The 13,507-nt window shown below is 47.0% G+C and overlaps 1 long non-coding RNA gene across 1 annotated transcript; it reads right to left on the bottom strand.

Moving 5' to 3' along the window:
* Window positions 1-11,381: 11,381 nt before the first annotated feature.
* Window positions 11,382-13,409, bottom strand: 2810013P06Rik (RIKEN cDNA 2810013P06 gene). Its single transcript, NR_045268.1, has one exon. It is a non-coding gene; the product is annotated as an RIKEN cDNA 2810013P06 gene (long non-coding RNA).
* Window positions 13,410-13,507: the final 98 nt, after the last annotated feature.

Below are 13,507 nucleotides of genomic sequence, written 5' to 3'. Positions count from 1 at the left end.
AGAACAACAACACAAGATGGGAGGAGAGAACTGACCCACAGGAACATACAACCCACAAGTACATACAACCCACAGGAACACACAACCCACAAGTACATACAACCCACAGGAACACACAACCCACAAGTACATACAACCCACAGGAACATAGGGCACCGTTTGCCTGCCTGGCCTGCATCCTACCCTACGCAGAACAATCTGCAAGGTTCCAGGTGTGACTTCATGTCCTTCTCATTCGTTCTGGGAAGCAGCAAATGTCCTCCTGATTAGCCTGTAGCTCCGTAGTAGCCAGTGCTTATGCACGCTTCTTAAGGTTGAAGAGTGTTCTATTGGTTATGCAGTGAGTAGCCCCTAGGCTCCAAACTATCACTTATTTTTACTACGGGTTCCTTTCCCTGTTGTTCACTTGTTCTTAATCTTCCTTCACAGTCGCTTTATCCTGTTTTTTCATGTATATGTATGTATGTATGTATATATTTATATATGATTTTTCTTCTGTATTATGATTTTCTATGTAATATATATGATTATATAATTATATGGCAAAATATATAGAGATATGATTTTTTTTGAGAAAGGATCTCTCTATGTCCTAGAATTGCTAAGTAGACCAGGATATCCTCAAATTCACCAAGATCTGCCTGTGCCTCCTGAGTGATAGAATTAAAGTTGTGTACCACCACACTCTGTATATTTACATTGTGTGTGTGTGTGTGCGCGTGCGCGCGTGTGCCACCATGCTGATGGAGGTAAGCGTCTTTTCTGCCCTTTCACCACGTGGGGCCGAGGGACTAAGCTCAAGTGACCCACTTTCACTTGCAGGACCACCTTGCTGTCCTTCTATTAAGTTGTTCAATACTAGCTGGAGGGCCTGGCGAGACAGCTCCAATGTTAAGATCACTCGTTGTCCTTATAGAGAACCCAGGCTGCTGTCTGGCCTCTCTCTGCCTGGCTGTTGAGTCATAACCACCACCAGAAGATGGCAAGAACACAGCCACTGGAACCGGTCAGCCAATAGCCTTGAGCAAGTTACTAACTTCTAAGCCTCAATTTTCTCATCAGTAAAATGGGCATAATAATTATCTGCAAAGCCAGGCTAATGCCAACCTTGGGTTTCCCACATGGCAGTTAGAGAGATGAAATGCAATAAATGCATGTGAAAGCAACTTGTGAACCAGAAAGCTGCTCACACCAGTAGCTATTACTAAGATGTCGTGAGAAGTAAGTGCCTGGGAAAGAGTCTATTGACTTTCCTTTTTAAGATTATGTTTGATGTATTTATTATTTGTGTGCGCGCGCACATGCAGGCATGTGTGTGTGGATTGTGCCGCTCAGAGGACAACTTTTGGGAGCTGACTCTCTCCCTTCCCAGTGTCTTCACATTCCCCTCCACCCTTAGGCTGTGCTTCAGGCCAGTCGGCCACCTATGAGAAGGCTGGCTTTCCCAACTCCTGGACCATTTCCTAGATCACCTCTACTATTTCTGTGCGTTGTTACATCTGTTTATTCATTTGTACTTCGTATTACCTTTCTGAGCCTGCCAACCCTGTCACAGGATGGCACTCTGGCACTCCGGCATGCTTCCTGTACTGCCTGCCTTGTTCTCAGTGTCTTAGAGAGGCAGGATCACACTGAGCTCCTCCTGGCATCATGAGTTTTAGGGGTCTGTACCCTGATACCAGACACTTACAGTGTCAGGTCCAAGGAGTTCTCACCTGAGGAGAGAGCAAACCTGTCTCCACATAGATCTCCCTCCCCCTCCCTCTCCCCATCCCTTTTTCCCTCTCCCGCTCCCCCCATCCCCCTCTCCTCTTCCCTCCCCCTCCCCCTCCTCTCTCTCTGATACAGGATTTCTCTCTGTAACCCTGGATGTCCTAGAACTCACTCTGTAGACCAGGCTGACCTGGAACTCAAATGTCTACCTGCCTCCTGAGCGCTTGATTAAAGTCATGCACCACCACTGCTTGGCAAACTCTTTTTTTTTTTTTTTTAAAGATTTGTTTGGCCTGGCAGTGGTGGCGCAGGCCTTTAATCCCAGCACTTGAGAGGCAGAGGCAGGCAGAATTCTGAGTTCAAGGCCAGCCTGGTCTACAGAGTGAGTTCCAGGACAGCCAGGGCTACAAAGAGAAACCCTGTCTCAAAAAAACAGAACAAAACAAAACAAAAAACCAAACAAATAAACAAACAAATAAATAAAATAAAAGGATTTATTTGTATTTTTGTGTGCATTGGTGTTTTGACTGCATGTATGTCTGTGTGAGGGCATCAACTCCCCTGGAACTGGAGTTACAGACAGTTGTGAGCTGCCATGTGGGTGCTGAGAATTGAAACCAGGTCTGCTCTGGAAGAGCAGCTAGAGCTCCTAACCCAGAGGCTCCTGGCCTCTAGTCCCCTCTCACTCACCGCCCAGCAGGGGCATCAGCCAAGCTGCTTTCATTGTCTTTTATGTATAACTGCAGTAACTTTAACACTCTGGAAGCAAGAGATGAAAGTTGAGTCTCTTCCGGTTTCCGGTCTAGACTTCCTGGGGCTTGGTGAGGTATATCTATAATCCCAGTATTTGGGAGGCAGAGGCAGCAAGACAAGAAGTTCAATATCATCTTTGGGCTCTCAGACAGCTTAAGGCCAGCTTGGGCTGCGTGAGATAGACACCCAAAGCCAAACAACAATAGTAACCTCACAAGATCTAGGCTTTCGTATCAATACTTAAGCAAGTAAGCATCAAATTCAACCTGCCTTCTAGACTTATTTTTGAGACTGAACCTGTCTCTCCCTCCCTTCTTCTCTCTCTTTCAGTAGCCCTGGCTCTCCTAGAACTCCCTGCCTCTGCCTCCTGAGTGCTATGATCAAAGGTGTGCGCCACCACACCTGACTCTGGCCTTTTTTATTTTTTTTAAGATTTATTTATTTATTGTAATTACACTGTAGCTGTCTTCAGAAGAGGGAGTCAGATCACGTTACGGATGGTTGTGAACCACCATGTGGTTGCTGGGATTTGAACTCCGGACCTTTGGTAGAGCAGTCGTCGGGTGCTCTTACTCACTGAGCCATCTCACCAGCCCTGGCCTTTTCTTTTCTTTAAACATAGTTGCCTTCTCATTCACCCTCCACCCTGAAGCCCTTGGATGACAGCATAGCACGACCATTGCGTCCACAGCCATCTACTTGCACAGTCTACCTACTGAAGCAAAGCCAGACAGATTGAAGCCGCATACTTCCTTAATATTAGTCTATCACCTGAGCTTTGCAGATTGTTTGAATACACAGATTCATATCTGTGGTTTTGGAGAGACTTTTGTTTTTTCACTAAAGATTGTCTTACAAATTAATCTCCCTGGGGGGTGGGGTGGGGTGGGGTGGGGAGGGGATGGAAACTGCAGGCAGGAAGCAATATATGAGAGAATAAAAAATGTACACACACAAAGGTAAATGTGTGCTATAAATGTCAGACATTGATCTTTGGAATGCTATGCAGTTAAGATGCAGATATTAATCCCAGCCAGGGCTATACAGAGAGACCCTGTCTTGAAAAACCAAAAAAAAAAAAAAAAAAGCATATATTTAAAAAAATCTCTGTGTCCACTCCTTTTCTCTGAGGAGACAGGATTTCCTATACAGTTGAAGCAATGCTAAATGCTAGGATTGCAGGCAGGCACCAAGCCTGATCCTTTACTGTTTTGTTTTGAAACTAGGTCTCACTGTGTAGCCCAGGTCGGTCTCAAACTGATGATCCTCCTGTTTCGGCTTCCAGATTGCTAAGATTACGGGTGTGTACTAGGATCACAGGTGGGTGCTAAGTTCAAGTTTGCTCTCTATCTGCGCTGGAATTTCCTTGTCTGAGCTCACTGTCCATCGAGGGGTCCACATTGGCCATATGTCTGTGTCCTTCCTTCCTCAGTGCTGCTGGAGATGGGCCAGATACCGGCAAAGAAGGGTCAGCTCTGAATGTGCACTGGCAGCCCCTGTGTCTGAGGAACTGGTTGGTATCGCTCTGTCCCAGGAGCATACAGATAGATGGGATGGGGAATAGATACTTGATGCAGGGACGGGCATGCTTGTCAGTGAATGGGCTTTCACGTAGTTTCCAGTGAAGCAGGATACTGTGCCCAATATATAGCCGTCACCATGTATGTCATCACTACATAACCCCTAAACAGTCTCATGTAGAACTGCCATGTGCCTGGGGGACAGCCTCACATTGTCTTCCTGAAGGGTGACAGCCCTGGCTAGGCCGTTGTGACTTGTGATCAGTCATAGCTTGTCACTGGCCAGCTCGTCCTACATGCTCCTTGTTTTGGTCACCTCAGGTTTTCCACAGATCAAGGGCAAACCTGCTGCTGTAGGGTTTCCTATAAGCCACACTTGAACTTTGGATTCACGATTACTGAGTGGTATGCCACACCCTGCCTTTCCTGCCAGGCGGTTTACCTTTGTCCCCTCTGTCTGCTGGGGATTTCCAGAGCTCTGTTTTCAGGAGACCACTGGCTCCTTCTGGTGCTTAGAAACGCAGAACAAAAAGAGACCAGGCCAAAAGCAAGGGCTTAAGATGCGGAGGGACGGGAGACAACCAGAACATCTGGGGCATAAAGTGAGACTCTGTCTTAAAAAAAAAAAAAAATATATATATATATATATATATATATATATATATATATATATTTTTTTTTTTTTTTTTTTTTTTTTTTTTTTTTTTTTTGGTTTTTCAAAACAGGGTTTCTCTGTATATAGCCTTGGCTGTCCTGGAACTCACTCTGTAGACCAGGCTGGTCTCGAACTCAGAAATGCACCTACCTGTGCCTCCCAAGTGCTGGGATTAAAGGCATGTGCCACCATGCCCAGCTCAAAATAATTTTAAAACATTTTGTTGAGGTATCTTCAGCTGGCATGGTGGCACATGTCTTTAATCTCAGCTTTTGGGAGGTAAGAGGCGGGAAGATGAGGTTCTAGGCCAGCCTTAGCTGTGTAAAGAGTTTCAGAAGGCTGGACAGATGGTTTGACAGTTCAAAGGCCTTTTCTGAACAACCAGAAGGACCAGAGTTTGGATGTCAGCACTCAGGTTACAAACACGATGCCCACAGCCCCGACTCAAGGAGAGTGGAGGCAGGATTGCTGGGGCCTCTGCCTTCCAGGCCAGCTGAGAAAGCACAAGTCCCGGGTTCAGGGGAAGTCCCTTCCTCATAGGAACAGCCAACAAACAATACAGGAGAATAGGAGCACGGGGAGACCTGAGGCCCTTTCTGACTTTTATTTATTTATTTTTAATAGACAGGGTTTCTCTGTGTAGCCTTGGCGCTCGTAGCACTAGCTCTGTAGACCATGTTGGCCTCCAACTCCTAGAAATCTACCTGCCTCTCTGCCTCTCTAGTGTGTGTCACTACTGCTTGGCCTTTTTCTGACCTTTCATATCTATAGGAGCAGGGACCAGCACAGATACACACCAGCACATGCAATTTCCCTCTCACACACAAAGAAGTAAGCTGATTTATTTGTTTTTATTTTTATGTGGGTTGGGTGTTTTGCCTGCCTGTGTATATGTCTGTGCACCACAGCGTATACCTGACGCCCACAGAAGCCAGAAGAGGACATCAGATCCCCTGGAACTGGAGTTGCAAATTTTTGGTTGTGCCAATAAATTCTTTATTTTAAAGAAGCTTTCCAGGGGTTGGCAAAGAGGTTCAGCAGGTAAGGCACTCACTGCATTGCTGCCTAAGCCACGTGACCTGATCCCTGCAACCTGTGCAATGGCAGAGGGAGACCAGAACACGTGTTCCAAGGCAGTGTTTGGCTTTGTGGTCCTGGGGATGAACCCGGGGCTTGCAGGTGTCAGGCACGAAGTTATTCTTCTAACTGCCATCCTGTCTTATATTCCATTTAACTTGTTTAATATTTGGGTTCCAAGGCAATCCCAGATGATGAAACTATCTACTTATAACTAGAACAGACAAGTTGTATCAAGTCCCATACATAATGTTTACAGTGTATCTATACTGGGGTTGGGGGTGGGGGGACTAAGGTATGTATCTAGGCAGAGGTCACATTATTTTCCCGAAGCAGGTACCTATCTCATCAAAAGATGATTTAGTCAGTCAAAACTTAAACCTTCGAGGCCCATGCCTTTAATCCTAGCACTCAGCAGGCAGATCTCTGAGTTCTGGTCTACCAGAGTGAGTTCCAGGACAGCCAGAGCCACACATAGAAACCCTGTCTCTAAAACCAAGACAAAAGCACAACAAAAAAGTTAAAATAGTAAATTTTATTTTACTTTCCCCTCCTACCGATAGCACTGGGTAGGCTAGGTGATCCTCTGTCTCAGCCTCTGAGTAGCTGGGCTATCCCCTGGCTGGCCTGGAGCTATCCATGTAGACTGGGCCTGCCTCACTCAAACTTTTAGAGATCTGTCTGCCTCTGTCTCCTGAGTGTTGGAATTAATGAGTACCCCATTATGCCAGGACAAACCTCAGCCATCATTGTATTTTACCTAAAAATTGGGGAATAAAACTATTACCAAGGTTGGGTGCGTTTACACATGCCTATCAGTCCAGCTACTTGGTGACAGAGGCGGGCTTGCTTGAGCCTGGAAACTCAAGTATAGCCTGCACATGCATGAGGGTGTTTTGCCTGCATGTCTGTCTGTGCACCATGTGTGTACCTGATGCCCTCCAAGCCAGAAGAGGGCTTTAGATGCCCAGGAACTGGGGTTCCAGACAGTTATAAGCCACAGTGTTAATGCTGGGAGCCAAGTGAGACCTCAGAAAGAGCAGATAATTCTCTTAAACACTGAGCCATCTCTCCAGGTTCCTGCCCCCCGCCCCAGCTTTGAGTCAGTGTTTGTGTAGTCCCAGCTAACTTGGAAGTCACTATGTAGACCAGGCTAGCCTGGAACTCACAAAGATCTGCCTGCCTCTACCTACCTAGTGGTGAGAGTGGTTGTATAGCACCATGCTGGGCCACCCCATAGTCTGTTTTTGTTTATTTCAGGATGAGGTTTGTCTATATAGCCTTGGCTGTTCTGGAACTTGGTCTATAGACCAGGTTGGGTTTGAACTCAAAGAGATTTGCCTGCCTCTCCACCCTGAGCACAGAGATTAAAAGACTATGTGAGGCCTCCACCACTGGTTGTCTCACATAGTCTTATGAATAACAAGAAGTATCTTTGGGGGCCCCCTCAAGCTGATAGGGATATAGAAAAAAAACATGGGGTACAGTTTTAAGTGCTGGGGCATGGTTTGGTACTAGTAGGCCTGGCCTGAGATGAGTCTTGCTTCATTCCCCAGCTCCTGTGGTATGGGAGGGCAATGTGCCACAGTACTGTGGGAACCGGGGAGCATAACTGGTAATCATTTATTGTGTAATGAGCTTGAGTGTCTGACTCTAATGCTAGGAATGCTGGTGACCAGGGGCTCTACAAAGGCCCGGGCTGTCAGCTTACCGCATGGCCACAGTGGAGGCGGCAGGGAGGGAAGCTTCCAGAACATGGCCTGCTCCTTGCACTGTGTGGAAGAGGGAACCTAGTGTCCAGAAGATAGGCCGTGGGCTCTCTCCCGGTCTAAAGGGCTGTGGGTGTGGAGCCTGGGGGACGTGCCTCTGCTTAGGGATAGTCACATGCTTTCTTCCCTGGGAAAGGGTGGTCTTTAATTCCCTGAGACTGGGGCCTGACTTAGTTTTCATTCCTACCTTACAAAATCTGCTGTCTGCAGCCACAACTGACTTAGTTTAATAATGAGCAATTGACTTTTGTTTTTGGTCCCAGGGAACCGAGATACACTGGAACGCAGGTGCTCTTAGCAGGAACTTGTTGAGTTCATGGCTAACTATACAACGCTGGCCGGGGACAAAGTCTGGGCAAGAAACACCCCTGTAGAATGAATCCAAGGATCTAGGTTGGGCTGTGTTTGGATTACAAAAAATAAATAAATATATGTGTCTGATGTGAGTGCGGTCACATGTGCCTTGTCATGCATGAAGGTGAGAGAACAAGTTTCAGGAGTCAGCTTTTGTCCTCCTCCTTGTGGAGGCAGGCTCTGTTGTTGTTTCTGCTTGACTGTGTACTCCTGACAGGCCGGCCCAGGCCTCGCATCCGCCATAGGCATGCTGGGATTCCAAGTGCATGTTGCCCTATGTGGCTTTACATTTTTGTTTTGGTTGGGGATCTTGCTTAAATAAACAGCTATCAGGGGCAGGCCATCCTAAGGAAGGGGAAGGGCATCACTGGAAATAAAGATGGCCTTAGACATTACCGAGTAAAGGTTTGTAGGGTTCCTGACAGCAGGGACTTGAGTGTCTAGAGCCAGGTCTGGGAACTGCATAGATGAAGACAGATTTTGTGCTGTTCCTTGAAGGAGCTCCAGGGTTCCTCGCTCTGCAGGGCCTGTTTATCACCTGCCCTTCTCCAGCTTCACTCTTCAGTCCCCTCCCTGCTTCTTCTCACAGGGTAACAGCAGAACTTCCCCACTGGGCCTCTTCCAAGCTTTTCACCCCCATAAAAACATGAGAAGCTGGGGGATAGGATTAGGTTGGGGCTGGCAGCTATAGGTGCTATGTCAGGCTACAAGAGGTCCCTGAAGCAGCCCAGGTAGCAGGCTAAGGAGGCAGAGGAGGCTTTTAAGCAGAAACAAAGCGAAGTGCGGTGGATCTCACAGCTCTTGTCCAGCACCAAAAGCAGAAGCAGGCAGATCTCAAGGCCAGCCTGGTTTACAGAGTGAGTTCTAGGACAGCCAGGGCTGCCCAACAAGCCACTGTGCTTGCCTCTCCCTACTCCAGGGCAGTGGGAGGGCGCCTCTCTGTAGGAGCTATGCATAACAGCCTAACAGGAGCCACGGGGCCCATCTCCAAAACTAGTTAAACAGGAAAAAGAACTATGTAAAATTAATTTCAGTAGTGCGTTTTACTCAAAGCAACATATCTAAAATACTATGTCATGTCTAACATGACATGTTAGACATTTACATTTCTTTTTTTCTTGTAAGATATTTTAGATCATCTCTTAGTTTTAAGACTTTGAAATCCCAGGCCTGTTTCTTACCATAATGGCACATGCCAATCTGGACTTTGTTCCGTGTAAAGATGTGTCTGTTACCTGTCTCGGTGGCAGCAGAGATCCCAACCTTTGCTCAGCTCCAACCAACTGTAACTTGTGGTCAGAAGCACTGGTGACAAATTAGTCCTTTAGGGAAAAAAAAACGTATAAAAGCAGACACTTAAACTCATGTTTCCTTCTGTGTCTTTCTTTCTTTTTTTTTTTTTTTAATTAGGTATTTTCCTCATTTACATTTTCAATGCCATCCCAAAGGTCCCCCATACCCACCCCCCTGTGTCTTTCTTTCTTTTCATTCTTTTTTAAAGATTTATTCATTTATTTTATGTATATGAGTACACACTGTAGCTGTACAGACGGTTGTGAGCCTTCATCTGGTTGTTGGGAATTGAATTTAGGACCTCTGCTCCCTCTGGTCGGCCCGCTCCCTCAGCCCTTATGATAAATAAGTTCACTGTAGCTGACTTCAGACACCCCAGAAGAGGGCGTCAGATCTCATTATGGGTGGCTGTGAGCCACCATGTGGTTGCTGGGATTTGAACTCAGGACCTTTGGAAGAGCAGTCAGTGCTCTTACCTGCTGAGCCATCTTACCAGCCCGTGTCTTTTTACTTTCAATGTAGTGGGGTTTTTGTTTGTTTTGTTTAAAGACAGGGTCTCACTGTGTAACCCAGCTGTCATGGGACTTCTTGTGTCGACCAGGCTGACCTAACTGAGGTCCACCTGCATGTTTCTAAAGTAAAGGGATTAAAGATGTACAGCATCATGGCTCCTTTTGTTTCTTAAGTAAAGTTTTAATTTATTCATTGTCTGTATGCATGAGTGACACGCCATGTGTGTGGCTAGAGGATGTGAGTGAGTTGATTCTTTTCTTTTCCCACGTGACGGGGATGGATACTGGGCTGTCAGACTCACTGGGTCAAGCACCGTAACCGGCTGAGCCACCTTGCGTTTGACTCTTCTGCTTCCAAGCTGGGGTCGGAGTGATGATGGGCTGCTTGCTCTCACTGGGCACAAGTGCTGTGTAAGCTCCCACAGGCTTTTTACATACAGTAGGGTGTCTGTCAGAGATGGAGTTATAGGCCCTGCCCTTGTGAGCCACTTGTTCTGAGCTCTGGGATCCCAATTTCATTCCTCTCCAAGAGCAGCAAGCGGTCTTAACCACTGAGCCATCTCTCCAGCCCCCTCCGGCTTCTTTTTTAAGGGCGCAGATTCCAGTTAAGAGATATTTGATCTCAACTGGCCACAGGAGTGCCCTCCTATAATCAAGGGAGACTCATGAGTTTGGACTATCCAGAGCATTGGTCAACCTTGGGGGGCGAAACCCTTTTTTTTGGGGTGTGTATATGCGTCAAGTGACCCTTTCACAGGGATTGCCTAAAACTATCAGAAAACACAGATATTTACATTATAATTCATAACAGAAGCAACGCTAGTTATGAAGTAGCAACAAAATATTGTGATTGAGGGTAATCACACCATGAGGGACGGTTAAAGGGCCACAGCACTAATGCTTCCTATAAAGGTTGAGAACCACTGCTCTAGAGTTTGAGACCAGCCTCAATTATGGAGGGAGACTCTAGTTATCTGCCTCTAAGTGCTATCAGCCAGAGGTGTAAGCTTTAACACACAGCATACATCTTAGGCAAGCACACTATCAATGTTGTCGTGTCCCGCCGCCCCTCCCCCCCTGTGCAGCTGAGAGGCTGGTCTTGAGCTCCTGAGCCATCTGCTTCCAAGTGCTAGGACCACAGGTGTGTACCGCGAGGCCTGAATACAGACTCACTTTTTTTTTTTTTTTGGTTTTTCGAGACAGGGTTTCTCTGTATAGCCCTGGCTGTCCTGGAACTCACTCTGTAGACCAGGCTGGCCTCCAACTCAGAAATCTGCCTGCCTCTGCCTCCCTGTGGAGAGCCGTGCTGCGAGCAATCGCCATTATAAGATGGTGCTGGCCTCCGCTGTGCCTAACTAGTAAACAAGCCTTGTACACAGGTGGTGCGAGAGTGAACTCACTCCCAGTCACTCCCATTATCGGGGCATAATAGTGGGGTGATGGGCGAGCAACGAATGAGGAGCTGTCACGCCATATCAGGTGCTGAAACGTCACGCTGTGGGCTATAAAAGCGGCGCCATTTTCCCGGTTCGGGGTCTTCCTGAAGAAGTAAGCAATAAAGCTTTTGCCGTGGAAGATTCCAGTTTGTTGCGTCTTTCTTGCCGGTCAAGTGGGACGCAATACCTCCCAAGCAAAGGTGTGCGCCACCATGCCCGGCTCTAGCCCACTTTTTTAAAAAAACAAACAAAAAAATCTCTGGGCTGGGACAATGGCACAGCAGCAGGTAAAACATGAGTATTTTTAAAAAAGATTTATTAATGTATATGAGTACACTGTAGCTGTCCTCAGACACACCGGAACAGGGCATCAGAACTCACCAGAGATGGTTGTGAGCCACCATGTGGTTGCTGGGAACTGAACTCAGGACTTCTGGAAGAGCAGCTAGCGCTCGAGCCATCTCTCCAGCCCTGGAGTCTATGATCCTTGAAACATTAAAGTTCGAAGGAGAGAACTAACTCCACAAAGAGGTCCTCTGCCTTCCCACACAATATACACACAGTACACTCCAGCAGACAGCTTTTCTTTATGTAGGCGCTCATGTATTTTACAGGTTTCACATCCTCTTCGTCCCATGTTGATGAAATTGACACCATCTGTTGTTCCTGTTTACCCAGGAAAATAACCAAAAGTTGAAGTGTCCATGGTTACAAGGACAGCTACTCATCACAAAGCTGGAATTTTGAACAGGGGCAGGGCAGTTTTTATCATACCATGTCCTCTAAACTCTGTATTTGCTTCAAATAGGGAAGAAAGGTCACCTCTAAGGTCCCATCACTCCGGGATGTGCAATCCCATGATTTCATAATCTGTGCTCTGTAAAGACTTTGTTTATACAGACAAACAAAACAAAACACCCAAACCCTCTACAGAACTATTTCCAGGAAGGCCAGGGCTCCACAGAGAAAACTTGTCTCAAACAAACAAACAAAACCCCAAAAGTCAAAAACAAAACAAAACAAAGAAGTATAAATATTGATTTTAGTCACTTAGCTTTTCTGGTTCACAAATACACAGATGCTCTTTAAATAGGACAAGGCTGGAAGTTTGACTACTTAAAACTTTTTTTTTGTAGATTTTTTTCTGTGCAGAAGCGTATTTTTTTTCTGTGTATATGTATGTGTACTAGTGCATGTTTGGGGAGCCCCTAGACAATGTTAGATCTTCTAGAACAGGAGTTACAGATGCCGGGAATCGAACCCAGATCCTCTGGAAGAGCAGCCAGTGAGTGCTTTTGACCGACAGGTCATCTCCCCAGGTCCCATTTACTTTAAAAGATTTATATGTAGTCTATATGTGTGAGTACTCTACTCGGGTGTGAGTTCCTGAAAAGTCAGAAGATGTCAAGTCCTCTGAAGGTGGCTGTGAAGCTGTCTGAGGTGGGTGCCGAGAAGGGCAGCACGTGCTCTTAGCCGCCGAGCCATCTCTCCAGCCCTGGTTACTTGTTATTTTATATTTTATTATATTATGAAATTGGCTTTCACTGTGTAGCCCTAGCTGGCCCGGAACTCAGAGATCCAGCCTGCCTCTGCCTAAGTACCGGGATAAAAAGCCTATACCAACATATCAGACTCGTCACAATTACTTTATGCATTTTTCTGAGACAAAGGTTTCATGGAACTCAAATCTTGAACTCGAAATGTTCACAACAATGTACTCTGAGCTCCGGATACGCCTGTCTCGGTCACTACAGCGCTGGGATTCGAATTTTTAGCTCGTTTGCAAACCAAATCACTACTAACGCAAACCATCATTAAACTTTTTCCGCGTTCTGTAAATTCAAACAATCAGGCACATGACGATGCGACTTTGCTGCCTAGCTCTGAGGTTCGTCAACCTTTTTTTTTGTTGTTGTTGTTGTTTCATGAACCATCGCGGTGAAGTTCTGGAGCCGGGGAAGGGAGGCGGCTGAAGCGCGCGCGGTGTCTAAGGAAACCTCCGGGCAGAGTCTGGAGCTCACCACATCCCGGTTGCTAACGTGGCTCACGGGACTCGGAGCGAAGCGCAGTCCAGGAACACCTCCAGGAAAGAGCCGGATCGCGGGTGGGGGCCGAGGCCGCCTTTCTCCTTCGCGGCCATCATCCCGGCTGCCTTTGCTCCTGCAAGAGCCTCCTGCCGGCTAGAGACACACATTCTCGAAGCTCACACAGGCTCACAGGCGACACACGACCTCGCGTCCGCAGCGCAAGGCCAGCCGGTACAAGCCGGCTCCCACCTTCTGGCTCCTTCGACAACAACCTTGTTTCCAGACCGCGGCCTCATCACTTCCGGCACCGAGTAGGGCCAATCGTCGTGTCCCGTGGCAGGGAGGTCAGCCAATCCAGCGGCTTTCTCCGCCTGGGTCTCCTACGCACGGATGCCAAT

This window comes from Mus musculus, chromosome 8, assembly GCF_000001635.26.
Source record: "Mus musculus strain C57BL/6J chromosome 8, GRCm38.p6 C57BL/6J".
Lineage (NCBI taxonomy): Eukaryota > Metazoa > Chordata > Mammalia > Rodentia > Muridae > Mus > Mus musculus.
Note: the sequence above shows the minus strand (reverse complement) of the source record. Positions and strands in the feature narration are given on the sequence as shown.